Source organism: Pleurodeles waltl, chromosome 12, assembly GCF_031143425.1.
Source record: "Pleurodeles waltl isolate 20211129_DDA chromosome 12, aPleWal1.hap1.20221129, whole genome shotgun sequence".
Taxonomy (NCBI): Eukaryota; Metazoa; Chordata; class Amphibia; order Caudata; family Salamandridae; genus Pleurodeles; species Pleurodeles waltl.
Window position 1 is genome coordinate 120,844,515 of NC_090451.1, and position 17,226 is coordinate 120,861,740.

General features: G+C 38.7%; 7 non-coding genes across 7 annotated transcripts; all 7 read right to left on the bottom strand.

Annotated features, from left to right (window-relative positions):
- Positions 1 to 328: 328 nt before the first annotated feature.
- On the bottom strand, positions 329 to 410 carry TRNAS-GCU (transfer RNA serine (anticodon GCU)). Its single transcript has one exon. It is a non-coding gene; the product is annotated as a tRNA-Ser (tRNA).
- Positions 411 to 2,967: 2,557 nt separating this feature from the next.
- On the bottom strand, positions 2,968 to 3,049 carry TRNAS-GCU (transfer RNA serine (anticodon GCU)). The gene has a single exon. It is a non-coding gene; the product is annotated as a tRNA-Ser (tRNA).
- A 2,566-nt stretch (positions 3,050 to 5,615) lies between these two features.
- On the bottom strand, positions 5,616 to 5,697 carry TRNAS-GCU (transfer RNA serine (anticodon GCU)). The gene has a single exon. It is a non-coding gene; the product is annotated as a tRNA-Ser (tRNA).
- A 2,565-nt stretch (positions 5,698 to 8,262) lies between these two features.
- On the bottom strand, positions 8,263 to 8,344 carry TRNAS-GCU (transfer RNA serine (anticodon GCU)). The gene has a single exon. It is a non-coding gene; the product is annotated as a tRNA-Ser (tRNA).
- A 2,568-nt stretch (positions 8,345 to 10,912) lies between these two features.
- On the bottom strand, positions 10,913 to 10,994 carry TRNAS-GCU (transfer RNA serine (anticodon GCU)). Its single transcript has one exon. It is a non-coding gene; the product is annotated as a tRNA-Ser (tRNA).
- Positions 10,995 to 13,562: 2,568 nt separating this feature from the next.
- On the bottom strand, positions 13,563 to 13,644 carry TRNAS-GCU (transfer RNA serine (anticodon GCU)). Its single transcript has one exon. It is a non-coding gene; the product is annotated as a tRNA-Ser (tRNA).
- A 2,557-nt stretch (positions 13,645 to 16,201) lies between these two features.
- Positions 16,202 to 16,283, bottom strand: TRNAS-GCU (transfer RNA serine (anticodon GCU)). Its single transcript has one exon. It is a non-coding gene; the product is annotated as a tRNA-Ser (tRNA).
- Positions 16,284 to 17,226: the final 943 nt, after the last annotated feature.

Here is a 17,226-nt window from a genome sequence, read left to right on the forward strand (position 1 = left end):
TAGCCACTCCCCGTGGGCACATTTTAAACGTGTGCATTATTTCTACATTAACACATTTTCTATGCAGTTTCATTACACAATATATTGCAAACTTCTACGTCCCCCAACTTAACAATCCTCCGCCTGAGGAAAGAATTTGTGATTCATGCACAGAACCCGGCCGGCGCTGTTTACAGTAATGCCTAAGCACAGTGCTCACCTGAGCGGTGTTTCCAAACCGAGGCATTGTACTGTCGGAAATACCATGGGATATGTAATTTAACTTTCACATAAAATAGGGTTAAACCAGACATACCGCATATTAAAAAGTAAACACACAATAATAAACCAACAAGGGTGGGATTCGAACCCACGCATGCAAAGCACAATGGATTAGCAGTCCATCGCCTTAACCACTCGGCCACCTTGTCTTTTACAGGTCAGTTTTCAGGAGGAAAAAATATAGTAGCCGAAATGTGTTCTATGAGGTGATAATTGTCCACACCTAATAAAGAGCATATATTTACAGATTGTTATGGCAACTTGTTGTCTTCAGCTTTGCTCTAAATGACCTTGTTGTCCGTCCCTACTTCAGCTTGAATTTATATGATATATGTAATGGAATCATGAAAATTATACATTCCAAACGTGTTCTATCCATATGTGATCTACTGTCACACTACCCTCAAATGAGCTAAGATTGCTTTATTTCAGTTGTACGTGGATTTAAAGTGCAATTTCATACAAATATTTTACTGGTATGGTGCTTTCGAGTCTCTAGATGTCATTCATTGTTGGGGTGCTTACATGTCAACATTAGGCAGCAAATAGTACACAAATAAGGAAAACTGCCTTCCCATTTAATGTGCATTGTTCTGCAAAACGTTTTAAGTAGGAGAAAGTAAAACTTAGTTTATAAAACCGCCTAAACTGGGAGTATTGCCGCTACAGCTTTGACACTTCAGTTTAAAAACGTACGTGCATCAACAAGAAATATTTTTGCGCTAAATAAATTGCTGTCCGACTGCTCACGTAACGCATAAAACTGATGCAGTCGTAATTACACCACATTGAAGTAATATCTTGGTGGTTTTCGTTGACGATGAATTAGCAGCAACAGATCAGATGACTTTTTATTAGTGATAGCGCATCACGGCCTTGATAAGTAAACTTACAAGGAGACACGCCTAGGTCGATGAACCTTTTGGACTACGTTCGGGGACTTCCCAGTACGAGATGTCTTTTGGCATCACAAATCAATGGATCAATATCTCAACAACAATCGCAATAACTAATCATCATGCTAATCAATAACCTTTAATGAGAGTCAATAAAGTGAACACACCATGACCTTTCAGTCATGAATAAAAACACCAATTTAGTTAAGTGTTAGGATACTTATTTCCCTATTAGTTACAATCTAAAGTCATTTCTGTTAATCTCATCGGCAATTCATCTCATTAGTAACTCTTCAGATTTGCAATTAGAAATGCAATTAATCAATGCATGGAGAATATTCACTCAGTATTAACACATCATTAATAAGAACCAACTTAGCAAAGTCTCAGTAGTGCATGATTCAAAAAAGCAAGAACTCAGTAATTTGTCTATTTGCGTCAGATTTTAGTGAACACCTTAACTAACCTCAAATTAGCATCAGCATGTTGGGCTTCATGCAAAACAATTTAGCAAACACAAATTTGGAAAACATCTAACTATGGCCTCTATCAAAGAGCAGTTGGTACCGAGAAAGAAAAGGCAAGCCGACAATTACAATTTTCATCAGATAGTTACCCATCCAACAGATCAGCAAACAGCGTCAGTCTTTGTCCTCAGGCCATCAGTCGTTTTCACCATCAGCAAAGATAGGACAGGGCAAAGCCTCTGTATTGCATAGCTGAGGAACAAGAACTCCCCTCATATAGAGGAGATATGAGTATCAGGTAAGGAATAAGTAAAGGGTGGTTTAGAGTATCAGGAGGAACAAACGGCAAAGTCTCAAACGAAATGGCCTAAATGGCTCAGTAGAATGGCAAAGAATGGGTTGGAGTGGAATGTCCAATAAATAGCTGATTTCTGCTCAGGTCATATGGTTAAATCAAAACTGTCTAATTTACTCCTAATTCCTCGTTGGATAATAATTTGTGCATCGTTATCTCTGTCCAATAATTATTCACGCATTTCACCAGAATTTTCCACAAACCATAGTTCACATGTCATTGATTGGCCCATGTTATTGACGTCTTCATCGGTTGGAATGTCAGGTAAGAAAAGTTACACTTTACGCACCAGTCAGTAGTTCCATTGTTTTCTCCTACTCCAGGCAACCTTGCACCTGTTACGAATTACACTGTTGCTTTCAGCAAGAATGTCTCCTTGAGCAAGTCGGGTCCCATGAGAAAGAATTTACTACAGCTACACACATCTCTAGCTTCTGGAAAAGTACAGTTTCGTGTCCTTCAGGAAAACAGCACATTGCACGTTAGAAAAACACAGTTTAATATGAGACCAGGCATGTAGGCCCAGACCCTCGCCAAACTAAGGCCTAGTGCTTAATGTACAAACTCCTAATACATAACTCCAATTTTGATATGTTAATACAAGTTCAAAACATCATTAATTCAGCATTAATAACTTTCATTAGTCTTCGTATACATTGGTAGCCACTCACCGTGGGCACATTTCAAACGCGTGCATTATTTCTACATTAACACATTTTCTATGCAGTTTCATTACACAATATATTGCAAACTTCTACGTCCCCCAACTTAACAACACTCCGCCTGAGGAAAGAATTTGTGATTCATGCACAGAACCCGGCCGGCGCTGTTTACAGTAATGCCTAAGCACAGTGCTCACCAGAGCGGTGTTTCCAAACCGAGGCATTGTACTGTCGGAAATACCATGGGATACGTAATTTAACTTTCACATTAAATAGGGTTAAACCAGACATACCGCATATTAAAAAGTAAACACACAATAATAAACCGACAAGGGTGGGATTCGAACCCACGCATGCAGAGCACAATGGATTAGCAGTCCATCGCCTTAACCACTCGGCCACCTTGTCGTGTAAAGGGCAGTTTTCAGGAGGAAAAAATATAGTAGCCGAAATGTGTTCCATGAGGTGATAGTTGTCCACACATAATAAAGAGCATATATTTACAGATTGTTATGGCAACTTGTTGTCTTCAGCTTTGCTCTAAATGACCTTGTTGTCCTTCCCTACTTCAGCTTGAATTTATATGATATATGTAATGGAATCATGAAAATTACACATTCCAAACGTGTTCTATCCATATGTGATCTACTGTCACACTACCCTCAAATGAGCTAAGATTGCTTTATTTCAGTTGTACGTGGATTTAAAGTGCAATTTCATACAAATATTTTACTGGTATGGTGCTTTCGAGTCTCTAGGTGTCATTCATTGTTGGGGTGCTTACATGTCAACATTATTCAGCAAATAGTACACAAATAAGGAAAACTGCCTTCCCATTTAATGTGCATTGTTCTGCAAAACGTTTTAAGTAGGAGAAAGTAAAGCTTAGTTTATAAAACCGCCTAAACTGGGAGTATTGCCGCTACAGCTTTGACACTTCAGTTTAAAAACGTACGTGCATCAACAAGAAATATTTTTGCGCTAAATAAATTGCTGTCCGACTGCTCACGTAACGCATAAAACTGAGGCAGTCGTAATTACACCACATTGAAGTAATATCTTGGTGGTTTTCGTTGACGATGACTCAGCAGCAACAGATCAGATGACTTTTTATTAGTGATAGCGCAATCACGGCCTTGATAAGTAAACTTACAAGGAGACACGCCTAGGTCGATGAACCTTTTGGACTACGTTCGGGGACTTCCCAGTACGAGATGTCTTTTGGCATCACAAATCAATGGATCAATATCTCAACAACAATCGCAATAACTAATCATCATGCTAATCAATAACCTTTAATGAGAGTCAATAAAGTGAACACACCATGACCTTTCAGTCATGAATAAAAACACCAATTTAGTTAAGTGTTAGGATACTTATTTCCCTATTGGTTACAATCTAAAGTCATTTCTGTTAATCTCATCGGCAATTCATCTCATTAGTAACTCTTCAGATTTGCAATTAGAAATGCAATTAATCAATGCATGGAGAATATTCACTCAGTATTAACACATCGTTAATAAGAACCAACTTAGCAAAGTCTCAGTGGTGCATGATTCAAAAAAGCAAGAACTCAGTAATTTGTCTATTTGCGTCAGATTTTAGTGAACACCTTAACTAACCTCAAATTAGAATCAGCATGTTGGGCTTCATGCAAAACAATTTAGCAAACACAAATTTGGAAAACATCTAACTATGGCCTCTATCAAAGAGCAGTTGGTACCGAGAAAGAAAAGGCAAGCCGACAATTACAATTTTCATCAGATAGTTACCCATCCAACGGATCAGCAAACATCGTCAGTCTTTGTCCTCAGGGCATCAGTCGTTTTCACCATCAGCAAAGATAGGACAGGGCAAAGCCTCTGTATTGCATAGCTGAGGAACAAGAACTCCCCTCATATAGAGGAGATATGAGTATCAGGTAAGGAATAAGTAAAGGGTGGTTCAGAGTATCAGGACGAACAAACGGCAAAGTCTCAAAGGAAATGGCCTAAATGGCTCAGTAGAATGGCAAAGAATGGGTTGGAGTGGAATGTCCAATAAATAGCTGATTTCTGCTCAGGTCATATGGTTGAATCAAAGCTGTCTAATTTACTCCTAATTCCTCGTTGGATAATAATTTGTGCATCGTTATCTCTATCCAATAATTATTCACGCATTTCACCAGATTTTTCCACAAACCATAGTTCACATGTCGTTGATTGGCCCATGTTATTGACGTCTTCATCGGTTGGAATGTCAGGTAAGAAAAGTTACACTTTACGCACCAGTCAGTAGTTCCATTGTTTTCTCCTACTCCAGGCAACCTTGCACCTGTTACGAATTACACTGTTGCATTCAGCAAGAATGTCTCCTTGAGCAAGTCGGGTCCCATGAGAAAGAATTTACTACAGCTACACACATCTCTAGCTTCTGGAAAAGTACAGTTTCGTGTCCTTCAGGAAAACCGCACATTGCAAGTTAGAAAAACACAGTTTAATATGAGACCAGGCAGGTAGGCCCAGACCCTCGCTAAACTAAGGCCTAGTGCTTAATGTACAAACTCCTAATACATAACTCCAATTTTGATATGTTTATACAAGTTCAAAACATCAGTACATAATTAATTCAGCATTAATAACTTTCATTAGTCTTCGTATACATTGGTAGCTACTCCCCGTGGGCACATTTTAAACGTGTGCATTATTTCTACATTAACACATTTTCTATGCAGTTTCATTACACAATATATTGCAAACTTCTACGTCCCCCAACTTAACAACCCTCCGCCTGAGGAAAGAATTTGTGATTCATGCACAGAACCCGGCCGGCGCTGTTTACAGTAATGCCTAAGCACAGTGCTCACCTGAGCGGTGTTTCCAAACCGAGGCATTGTACTGTCGGAAATACCATGGGATACGTAATTTAACTTTCACATAAAATAGGGTTAAACCAGACATACCGCATATTAAAAAGTAAACACACAATAATAAACCGACAAGGGTGGGATTTGCACCCACGCATGCAGAGCACCAAGGATTAGCAGTCCATCGCCTTAACCACTCGGCCACCTTGTCGTGTAAAGGTCAGTTTTCAGGAGGAAAAAATATAGTAGCCGAAATGTGTTCTATGATGTGATAGTTGTCCACACATAATATTGAGCATATATTTACAGATTGTTATGGCAACTTGTTGTCTTCAGCTTTGCTCTAAATGACCTTGTTGTCCTTCCCTACTTCAGCTTGAATTTATATGATATATGTAATGGAATCATGAAAATTACACATTCCAAACGTGTTCTATCCATATGTGATCTACTGTCACACTACCCTCAAATGAGCTAAGATTGCTTTATTTCAGTTGTACGTGGATTTAAAGTGCAATTTCATACAAATATTTTACTGGTATGGTGCTTTCGAGTCTCTAGGTGTCATTCATTGTTGGGGTGCTTACATGTCAACATTAGGCAGCAAATAGTTCACAAATAAGGAAAACTGCCTTCCCATTTAATGTGCATTGTTCTGCAAAACGTTTTAAGTAGGAGAAAGTAAAACTTAGTTTATAAAACCGCCTAACCTGGAAGTACTGCCGCTACAGCTTTGACACTTTAGTTTAAAAACGTACGTGCATCAACAAGAAATATTTTTGCGCTAAATAAATTGCTGTCCGACTGCTCACGTAACGCATAAAACTGAGGCAGTCGTAATTACACCACATTGAAGTAATATCTTGGTGGTTTTCGTTGACGATGACTCAGCAGCAACAGATCAGATGACTTTTTATTAGTGATAGCGCATCACGGCCTTGATAAGTAAACTTACAAGGAGACACGCCTAGGTCGATGAACCTTTTGGACTACGTTCGGGGACTTCCCAGTACGAGATGTCTTTTGGCATCACAAATCAATGGATCAATATCTCAACAACAATCGCAATAACTAATCATCATGCTAATCAATAACCTTTAATGAGAGTCAATAAAGTGAACACACCATGACCTTTCAGTCATGAATAAAAACACCAATTTAGTTAAGTGTTAGGATACTTATTTCCCTATTGGTTACAATCTAAAGTCATTTCTGTTAATCTCATCGGCAATTCATCTCATTAGTAACTCTTCAGATTTGCAATTAGAAATGCAATTAATCAATGCATGGAGAATATTCACTCAGTATTAACACATCGTTAATAAGAACCAACTTAGCAAAGTCTCAGTAGTGCATGATTCAAAAAAGCAAGAACTCAGTAATTTGTCTATTTGCGTCAGATTTTAGTGAACACCTTAACTAACCTCAAATTAGAATCAGCATGTTGGGCTTCATGCAAAACAATTTAGCAAACACAAATTTGGAAAACATCTAACTATGGCCTCTATCAAAGAGCAGTTGGTACCGAGAAAGAAAAGGCAAGCCGACAATTACAATTTTCATCAGATAGTTACCCATCCAACGGATCAGCAAACATCGTCAGTCTTTGTCCTCAGGGCATCAGTCGTTTTCACCATCAGCAAAGATAGGACAGGGCAAAGCCTCTGTATTGCATAGCTGAGGAACAAGAACTCCCCTCATATAGAGGAGATATGAGTATCAGGTAAGGAATAAGTAAAGGGTGGTTCAGAGTATCAGGACGAACAAACGGCAAAGTCTCAAAGGAAATGGCCTAAATGGCTCAGTAGAATGGCAAAGAATGGGTTGGAGTGGAATGTCCAATAAATAGCTGATTTCTGCTCAGGTCATATGGTTGAATCAAAGCTGTCTAATTTACTCCTAATTCCTCGTTGGATAATAATTTGTGCATCGTTATCTCTATCCAATAATTATTCACGCATTTCACCAGATTTTTCCACAAACCATAGTTCACATGTCGTTGATTGGCCCATGTTATTGACGTCTTCATCGGTTGGAATGTCAGGTAAGAAAAGTTACACTTTACGCACCAGTCAGTAGTTCCATTGTTTTCTCCTACTCCAGGCAACCTTGCACCTGTTACGAATTACACTGTTGCATTCAGCAAGAATGTCTCCTTGAGCAAGTCGGGTCCCATGAGAAAGAATTTACTACAGCTACACACATCTCTAGCTTCTGGAAAAGTACAGTTTCGTGTCCTTCAGGAAAACCGCACATTGCAAGTTAGAAAAACACAGTTTAATATGAGACCAGGCAGGTAGGCCCAGACCCTCGCTAAACTAAGGCCTAGTGCTTAATGTACAAACTCCTAATACATAACTCCAATTTTGATATGTTTATACAAGTTCAAAACATCAGTACATAATTAATTCAGCATTAATAACTTTCATTAGTCTTCGTATACATTGGTAGCTACTCCCCGTGGGCACATTTTAAACGTGTGCATTATTTCTACATTAACACATTTTCTATGCAGTTTCATTACACAATATATTGCAAACTTCTACGTCCCCCAACTTAACAACCCTCCGCCTGAGGAAAGAATTTGTGATTCATGCACAGAACCCGGCCGGCGCTGTTTACAGTAATGCCTAAGCACAGTGCTCACCTGAGCGGTGTTTCCAAACCGAGGCATTGTACTGTCGGAAATACCATGGGATACGTAATTTAACTTTCACATAAAATAGGGTTAAACCAGACATACCGCATATTAAAAAGTAAACACACAATAATAAACCGACAAGGGTGGGATTTGCACCCACGCATGCAGAGCACCAAGGATTAGCAGTCCATCGCCTTAACCACTCGGCCACCTTGTCGTGTAAAGGTCAGTTTTCAGGAGGAAAAAATATAGTAGCCGAAATGTGTTCTATGATGTGATAGTTGTCCACACATAATATTGAGCATATATTTACAGATTGTTATGGCAACTTGTTGTCTTCAGCTTTGCTCTAAATGACCTTGTTGTCCTTCCCTACTTCAGCTTGAATTTATATGATATATGTAATGGAATCATGAAAATTACACATTCCAAACGTGTTCTATCCATATGTGATCTACTGTCACACTACCCTCAAATGAGCTAAGATTGCTTTATTTCAGTTGTACGTGGATTTAAAGTGCAATTTCATACAAATATTTTAATGGTATGGTGCTTTCGAGTCTCTAGGTGTCATTCATTGTTGGGGTGCTTACATGTCAACATTAGGCAGCAAATAGTTCACAAATAAGGAAAACTGCCTTCCCATTTAATGTGCATTGTTCTGCAAAACGTTTTAAGTAGGAGAAAGTAAAACTTAGTTTATAAAACCGCCTAACCTGGAAGTACTGCCGCTACAGCTTTGACACTTTAGTTTAAAAACGTACGTGCATCAACAAGAAATATTTTTGCGCTAAATAAATTGCTGTCCGACTGCTCACGTAACGCATAAAACTGAGGCAGTCGTAATTACATCACATTGAAGTAATATCTTGGTGGTTTTCGTTGACGATGACTCAGCAGCAACAGATCAGATGACTTTTTATTAGTGATAGCGCATCACGGCCTTGATAAGTAAACTTACAAGGAGACACGCCTAGGTCGATGAACCTTTTGGACTACGTTCGGGGACTTCCCAGTACGAGATGTCTTTTGGCATCACAAATCAATGGATCAATATCTCAACAACAATCGCAATAACTAATCATCATGCTAATCAATAACCTTTAATGAGAGTCAATAAAGTGAACACACCATGACCTTTCAGTCATGAATAAAAACACCAATTTAGTTAAGTGTTAGGATACTTATTTCCCTATTGGTTACAATCTAAAGTCATTTCTGTTAATCTCATCGGCAATTCATCTCATTAGTAACTCTTCAGATTTGCAATTAGAAATGCAATTAATCAATGCATGGAGAATATTCACTCAGTATTAACACATCGTTAATAAGAACCAACTTAGCAAAGTCTCAGTAGTGCATGATTCAAAAAAGCAAGAACTCAGTAATTTGTCTATTTGCGTCAGATTTTAGTGAACACCTTAACTAACCTCAAATTAGAATCAGCATGTTGGGCTTCATGCAAAACAATTTAGCAAACACAAATTTGGAAAACATCTAACTATGGCCTCTATCAAAGAGCAGTTGGTACCGAGAAAGAAAAGGCAAGCCGACAATTACAATTTTCATCAGATAGTTACCCATCCAACGGATCAGCAAACATCGTCAGTCTTTGTCCTCAGGGCATCAGTCGTTTTCACCATCAGCAAAGATAGGACAGGGCAAAGCCTCTGTATTGCATAGCTGAGGAACAAGAACTCCCCTCATATAGAGGAGATATGAGTATCAGGTAAGGAATAAGTAAAGGGTGGTTTAGAGTATCAGGACGAACAAACGGCAAAGTCTCAAAGGAAATGGCCTAAATGGCTCAGTAGAATGGCAAAGAATGAGTTGGAGTGGAATGTCCAATAAATAGCTGATTTCTGCTCAGTTCATATGGTTAAATCAAAACGGTCTAATTTACTCCTAATTCCTCGTTGGATAATAATTTGTGCATCGTTATCTCTGTCCAATAATTATTCACGCATTTCACCAGAATTTTCCACAAACCATAGTTCACATGTCGTTGATTGGCCCATGTTATTGACGTCTTCATCGGTTGGAATGTCAGGTAAGAAAAGTTACACTTTACGCACCAGTCAGTAGTTCCATTGTTTTCTCCTACTCCAGGCAACCTTGCACCTGTTACGAATTACACTGTTGCATTCAGCAAGAATGTCTCCTTGAGCAAGTCGGGTCCCATGAGAAAGAATTTACTACAGCTACACACATATCTAGCTTCTGGAAAAGTACAGTTTCGTGTCCTTCAGGAAAACAGCACATTGCACGTTAGAAAAACACAGTTTAATATGAGACCAGGCATGTAGGCCCAGACCCTCGCTAAACTAAGGCCTAGTGCTTAATGTACAAACTCCTAATACATAACTCCAATTTTGATATGTTAATACAAGTTCAAAACATCAGTACATAATTAATTCAGCATTAATAACTTTCATTAGTCTTCGTATACATTGGTAGCCACTCCCCGTGGGCACATTTTAAACGCGTGCATTATTTCTACATTAACACATTTTCTATGCAGTTTCATTACACAATATATTGCAAACTTCTACGTCCCCCAACTTAACAATCCTCCGCCTGAGGAAAGAATTTGTGATTCATGCACAGAACCCGGCCGGCGCTGTTTACAGTAATGCCTGAGCACAGTGCTCACCTGAGCGGTGTTTCCAAACCGAGGCATTGTACTGTCTGAAATCCCATGGGATACGTAATTTAACTTTCACATAAAATAGGGTTAAACCAGACATACCGCATATTAAAAAGTAAACACACAATAATAATAAACCGACAAGGGTGGGATTCGAACCCACGCATGCAGAGCACAATGGATTAGCAGTCCATCGCCTTAACCACTCGGCCACCTTGTCGTGTAAAGGGCAGCTTTCAGGAGGAAAAAATATAGTAGCCGAAATGTGTTCTATGAGGTGATAGTTGTCCACACATAATAAAGAGCATATATTTACAGATTGTTATGGCAACTTGTTGTCTTCAGCTTTGCTCTAAATGACCTTGTTGTCCTTCCCTACTTCAGCTTGAATTTATATGATATATGTAATGGAATCATGAAAATTACACATTCCAAACGTGTTCTATCCATATGTGATCTACTGTCACACTACCCTCAAATGAGCTAAGATTGCTTTATTTCAGTTGTACGTGGATTTAAAGTGCAATTTCACACAAATATTTTACTGGTATGGTGCTTTCGAGTCTCTAGGTGTCATTCATTGTTGGGGTGCTTACATGTCAACATTAGGCAGCAAATAGTACACAAATAAGGAAAACTGCCTTCCCATTTAATGTGCATTGTTCTGCAAAACGTTTTAAGTAGGAGAAAGTAAAACTTAGTTTATAAAACCGCCTAAACTGGGAGTATTGCCGCTACAGCTTTGACACTTCAGTTTAAAAACGTACGTGCATCAACAAGAAATATTTTTGCGCTAAATAAATTGCTGTCCGACTGCTCACGTAACGCATAAAACTGAGGCAGTCGTAATTACACCACATTGAAGTAATATCTTGGTGGTTTTCGTTGACGATGACTCAGCAGCAACAGATCAGATGACTTTTTATTAGTGATAGCGCATCACGGCTTTGATAAGTAAACTTACAAGGAGACACGCCTAGGTCGATGAACCTTTTGGACTACGTTCGGGGACTTCCCAGTACGAGATGTCTTTTGGCATCACAAATCAATGGATCAATATCTCAACAACAATCGCAATAACTAATCATCATGCTAATCAATAACCTTTAATGAGAGTCAATAAAGTGAACACACCATGACCTTTCAGTCATGAATAAAAACACCAATTTAGTTAAGTGTTAGGATACTTATTTCCCTATTGGTTACAATCTAAAGTCATTTCTGTTAATCTCATCGGCAATTCATCTCATTAGTAACTCTTCAGATTTGCAATTAGAAATGCAATTAATCAATGCATGGAGAATATTCACTCAGTATTAACACATCATTAATAAGAACCAACTTAGCAAAGTCTCAGTAGTGCATGATTCAAAAAAGCAAGAACTCAGTATTTTGTCTATTTGCGTCAGATTTTTGTGAACACCTTAACTAACCTCAAATTAGAATCAGCATGTTGGGCTTCATGCAAAACAATTTAGCAAACACAAATTTGGAAAACATCTAACTATGGCCTCTATCAAAGAGCAGTTGGTACCGAGAAAGAAAAGGCAAGCCGACAATTACAATTTTCATCAGATAGTTACCCATCCAACGGATCAGCAAACAGCGTCAGTCTTTGTCCTCAGGGCATCAGTCGTTTTCACCATCAGCAAAGATAGGACAGGGCAAAGCCTCTGTATTGCATAGCTGAGGAACAAGAACTCCCCTCATATAGAGGAGATATGAGTATCAGGTAAGGAATAAGTAAAGGGTGGTTTAGAGTATCAGGACGAACAAACGGCAAAGTCTCAAAGGAAATGGCCTAAATGGCTCAGTAGAATGGCAAAGAATGGGTTGGAGTGGAATGACCAATAAATAGCTGATTTCTGCTCAGTTCATATGGTTAAATCAAAACGGTCTAATTTACTCCTAATTCCTCGTTGGATAATAATTTGTGCATCGTTATCTCTGTCCAATAATTATTCATGCATTTCACCAGAATTTTCCACAAACCATAGTTCACATGTCGTTGATTGGCCCATGTTATTGACGTCTTCATCGGTTGGAATGTCAGATAAGAAAAGTTACACTTTACGCACCAGTCAGTAGTTCCATTGTTTTCTCCTACTCCAGGCAACCTTGCACCTGTTACGAATTACACTGTTGCATTCAGCAAGAATCTCTCCTTGAGCAAGTCGGGTCCCATGAGAAAGAATTTACTACAGCTACACACATCTCTAGCTTCTGGAAAAGTACAGTTTCGTGTCCTTCAGGAAAACAGCACATTGCACGTTAGAAAAACACAGTTTAATATGAGACGAGGCATGTAGGCCCAGACCTTCGCTAAACTAAGGCCTAGTGCTTAATGTACAAACTCCTAATACATAACACCAATTTTGACATGTTAATACAAGTTCAAAACATCAGTACATAATTAATTCAGCATTAATAACTTTCATTAGTCTTCGTATACATTGGTAGCCACTCCCCGTGGGCACATTTTAAACGCGTGCATTATTTATACATTAACACATTTTCTATGCAGTTTCATTACACAATATATTGCAAACTTCTACGTCCCCCATATTAACAACCCTCCGCCTGAGGAAAGAATTTGTGATTCATGCACAGAAGCCGGCCGGCGCTGTTTACAGTAATGCCTAAGCACAGTGTTCACCTGAGCGGTGTTTCCAAACCGAGGCATTGTACTGTCCGAAATACCATGGGATACGTAATTTAACTTTCACATAAAATAGGGTTAAACCAGACATACCGCATATTAAAAAGTAAACACACAATAATAATAAACCGACAAGGGTGGGATTCGAACCCACGCATGCAGAGCACAATGGATTAGCAGTCCATCGCCTTAACCACTCGGCTACCTTGTCGTGTAAAGGGCAGCTTTCAGGAGGAAAAAATATAGTAGCCTAAATGTGTTCTATGAGGTGATAGTTGTCCACACATAATAAAGAGCATATATTTACAGATTGTTATGGCAACTTGTTGTCTTCAGCTTTGCTCTAAATGACCTTGTTGTCCTTCCCTACTTCAGCTTGAATTTATATGATATATGTAATGGAATCATGAAAATTACACATTCCAAACGTGTTCTATCCATATGTGATCTACTGTCACACTACCCTCAAATGAGATAAGATTGCTTTATTTCAGTTGTACGTGGATTTAAAGTGCAATTTCACACAAATATTTTACTGGTATGGTGCTTTCGAGTCTCTAGGTGTCATTCATTGTTGGGGTGCTTACATGTCAACATTAGGCAGCAAATAGTACACAAATAAGGAAAACTGCCTTCCCATTTAATGTGCATTGTTCTGCAAAACGTTTTAAGTAGGAGAAAGTAAAACTTAGTTTATAAAACCGCCTAAACTGGGAGTATTGCCGCTACAGCTTTGACACTTCAGTTTAAAAACGTACGTGCATCAACAAGAAATATTTTTGCGCTAAATAAATTGCTGTCCGACTGCTCACGTAACGCATAAAACTGAGGCAGTCGTAATTACACCACATTGAAGTAATATCTTGGTGGTTTTCGTTGACGATGACTCAGCAGCAACAGATCAGATGACTTTTTATTAGTGATAGCGCATCACGGCTTTGATAAGTAAACTTACAAGGAGACACGCCTAGGTCGATGAACCTTTTGGACTACGTTCGGGGACTTCCCAGTACGAGATGTCTTTTGGCATCACAAATCAATGGATCAATATCTCAACAACAATCGCAATAACTAATCATCATGCTAATCAATAACCTTTAATGAGAGTCAATAAAGTGAACACACCATGACCTTTCAGTCATGAATAAAAACACCAATTTAGTTAAGTGTTAGGATACTTATTTCCCTATTGGTTACAATCTAAAGTCATTTCTGTTAATCTCATCGGCAATTCATCTCATTAGTAACTCTTCAGATTTGCAATTAGAAATGCAATTAATCAATGCATGGAGAATATTCACTCAGTATTAACACATCATTAATAAGAACCAACTTAGCAAAGTCTCAGTAGTGCATGATTCAAAAAAGCAAGAACTCAGTATTTTGTCTATTTGCGTCAGATTTTAGTGAACACCTTAACTAACCTCAAATTAGCATCAGCATGTTGGGCTTCATGCAAAACAATTTAGCAAACACAAATTTGGAAAACATCTAACTATGGCCTCTATCAAAGAGCAGTTGGTACCGAGAAAGAAAAGGCAAGCCGACAATTACAATTTTCATCAGATAGTTACCCATCCAACAGATCAGCAAACAGCGTCAGTCTTTGTCCTCAGGCCATCAGTCGTTTTCACCATCAGCAAAGATAGGACAGGGCAAAGCCTCTGTATTGCATAGCTGAGGAACAAGAACTCCCCTCATATAGAGGAGATAGGAGTATCAGGTAAGGAATAAGTAAAGGGTGGTTTAGAGTATCAGGACGAACAAACGGCAAAGTCTCAAAGGAAATGGCCTAAATGGCTCAGTAGAATGGCAAAGAATGGGTTGGAGTGGAATGTCCAATAAATAGCTGATTTCTGCTCAGGTCATATGGTTAAATCAAAACTGTCTAATTTACTCCTAATTCCTCGTTGGATAATAATTTGTGCATCGTTATCTCTGTCCAATAATTATTCACGCATTTCACCAGAATTTTCCACAAACCATAGTTCACATGTCGTTGATTGGCCCATGTTATTGACGTCTTCATCGGTTGGAATGTCAGGTAAGAAAAGTTACACTTTACGCACCAGTCAGAAGTTCCATTGTTTTCTCCTACTCCAGGCAACCTTGCACCTGTTACGAATTACACTGTTGCTTTCAGCAAGAATGTCTACTTGAGCAAGTCGGGTCCCATGAGAAAGAATTTACTACAGCTACACACATCTCTAGCTTCTGGAAAAGTACAGTTTCGTGTCCTTCAGGAAAACAGCACATTGCACGTTAGAAAAACACAGTTTAATATGAGACCAGGCATGTAGGCCCAGACCCTCGCCAAACTAAGGCCTAGTGCTTAATGTACAAACTCCTAATACATAACTCCAATTTTGATATGTTAATACAAGTTCAAAACATCATTAATTCAGCATTAATAACTTTCATTAGTCTTCGTATACATTGGTAGCCACTCCCCGTGGGCACATTTCAAACGCGTGCATTATTTCTACATTAACACATTTTCTATGCAGTTTCATTACACAATATATTGCAAACTTCTACGTCCCCCAACTTAACAACCCTCCGCCTGAGGAAAGAATTTGTGATTCATGCACAGAACCCGGCCGGCGCTGTTTACAGTAATGCCTAAGCACAGTGCTCACCTGAGCGGTGTTTCCAAACCGAGGCATTGTACTGTCGGAAATACCATGGGATACGTAATTTAACTTTCACATTAAATAGGGTTAAACCAGACATACCGCATATTAAAAAGTAAACACACAATAATAAACCGACAATGGTGGGATTCGAACCCACGCATGCAGAGCACAATGGATTAGCAGTCCATCGCCTTAACCACTCGGCCACCTTGTCGTGTAAAGGTCAGTTTTCAGGAGGAAAAAATATAGTAGCCGAAATGTGTTCTATGAGGTGATAGTTGTCCACACATAATAAAGAGCATATATTTACAGATTGTTATGGCAACTTGTTGTCTTCAGCTTTGCTCTAAATGACCTTGTTGTCCTTCCCTACTTCAGCTTGAATTTATATGATATATGTAATGGAATCATGAAAATTACACATTCCAAACGTGTTCTATCCATATGTGATCTACTGTCACACTACCCTCAAATGAGCTAAGATTGCTTTATTTCAGTTGTACGTGGATTTAAAGTGCAATTTCATACAAATATTTTACTGGTATGGTGCTTTCGAGTCTCTAGGTGTCATTCATTGTTGGGGTGCTTACATGTCAACATTATTCAGCAAATAATACACAAATAAGGAAAACTGCCTTCCCATTTAATGTGCATTGTTCTGCAAAACGTTTTAAGTAGAAGAAAGTAAAACTTAGTTTATAAAACCGCCTAAACTGGGAGTATTGCCGCTACAGCTTTGACACTTCAGTTTAAAAACGTACGTGCATCAACAAGAAATATTTTTGCGCTAAATAAATTGCTGTCCGACTGCTCACGTAATGCATAAAACTGAGGCAGTCGTAATTACACCACATTGAAGTAATATCTTGGTGGTTTTCGTTGACGATGACTCAGCAGCATCAGATCAGATGACTTTTTATTAGTGATAGCGCATCACGGCCTTGATAAGTAAACTTACAAGGAGACACGCCTAGGTCGATGAACCTTTTGGACTACGTTCGGGGACTTCCCAGTACAAGATGTCTTTTGGCATCACAAATCAATGGATCAATATCTCAACAACAATCGCAATATCTAATCATCATGCTAATCAATAACCTTTAATGAGAGTCAATAAAGTGAACACACCATGACCTTTCAGTCATGAATAAAAACAC